The sequence below is a fragment of the Capsicum annuum genome, unplaced genomic scaffold, assembly GCF_002878395.1.
Source record: "Capsicum annuum cultivar UCD-10X-F1 unplaced genomic scaffold, UCD10Xv1.1 ctg78089, whole genome shotgun sequence".
Classification (NCBI taxonomy): domain Eukaryota; kingdom Viridiplantae; phylum Streptophyta; class Magnoliopsida; order Solanales; family Solanaceae; genus Capsicum; species Capsicum annuum.
The window spans coordinates 3,677-5,182 of record NW_025888547.1 but is presented as its reverse complement, the minus strand read 5'-3'; the positions used below and the strand labels follow the sequence as shown (position 1 = coordinate 5,182).

The 1,506-nt window shown below is 41.4% G+C and overlaps 1 pseudogene; it reads left to right on the top strand.

The window, feature by feature from the left end:
• The first annotated feature begins 7 nt into the window (after positions 1–7).
• LOC124894883 overlaps positions 8–1,506 on the top strand; it is a 2,526-nt pseudogene continuing 1,027 nt past the window's right edge.

Below are 1,506 nucleotides of genomic sequence, written 5' to 3'. Positions count from 1 at the left end.
GCAGCTTCAAGAGTTGCCTTTCACTCTGTGTAAGAGAAACTAAAACATATGCTTTTTGCTTACGTTCTTGTATTCCTGCAGCTACATAAATATATTAGCTAATGCGACTGTTTCCTAAAGATATGTTCACATATTTGTTGACAGCTAGTGCTCAACCTTGTGGAATTGAGGAACACTCACGAAGCTTCAGAGACATTTCCGAAGTTTATCATGTCTGCTCCAGTATCTCCGAACCCTGGAAAGGCTTTGTTGACAGACAGAAATGGGGGTGGTTCTTTAAAAGCAGGTCTGCGAAAGGTTAAACTTTTTAAAGCATTATCTTTTAGGCGACACAAGAAGGCATATCATGCAGAGGAAGGTAGCAGCAGTGATGGAAGGAACTCAGTCAGAAGTGAGGATCCCGATTATGTTTATCCTGTGGATACAGATTCACTTGATGAGGATTTGGTAGGAGAATCTGAGGAAGGAAAAAAGGATACAAGTTATCAGAAGTCATTCAGTTATGAAGCACTCGTCTATGCAAACCATGTTGGTGGATCATTTTGTTCAAATACAAGCGGCAGCAGCAGTGACGAGGATTAAGTCCACTACAGCCATCATATTTCAGACACAAAGCACAAGTACCCTGAGGATAAAACTGCAGCAAATCAATCTGCAGAGCAGAGTTCAAAACGTAGTCTTCTTTCCTGGAAGAAGAGGAAGTTGAGTTTTAAATATCCTAAAACCAAGGGGGAGCCATTGTTGAAGAAACATTATGGAGCGGATGGTGCAGACGATATAGGCTTTGATCGCCGACAGCTTTGCTCATCTAACGAGTCTTCTTCTAGGGTACGTCTCCTTTTTTCCTGCTTTCTTTGCCATGTTTGACGAGTCATTTTTTATCTTCATGTCATGCTCTGATAAACGTGCAATAACTACACCAATGTGCTTGCCGAATTGAAGATTACAAAGTTTGGTTGCTTTCTTTAGTAGCTTAGTCTACTTGTACGGTTGTATCAAGTATCTAACTGCTGAGGTTTTCTTGTTCATGATTGAAGATATATGTCATAACTAGTCCTCTTAATAATATGTGTAGTTCATGCAGGGGCACAAATTCGAGGAAACTTCTCCGATTTCAGTCTCTGAGGTTGGAGATGAAAATTTTGCTGTGGGTAGTTGGGAGAAGAAAGAAATAATAAGCCGTGATGGACAAATGAAGCTGCAGACTCAGATCTTCTTTGCTTCGATTGATCAACGAAGTGAACGAGCTGCTGGTGAACGCGCTTGTACAGCCTTGGTTGCTGTCATAGCTGATTGGTTCCACTGCAATCCTGAAGATATTCCCATCAAGTCCCAACTTGATTCTCTTATCTGTGAAGGCTCGATGCAGTGGAGGGATCTTTATGAAAACTAAACCAATAGGGAACGTTTCCCAGATAAGCATTTTTACCTCGAGACAGTTCTCGAGGCTAAAGTGCGTCCACTCTCAGTAGTCTCAGAAAAATCATTCATTGGGTTCTTTCATCC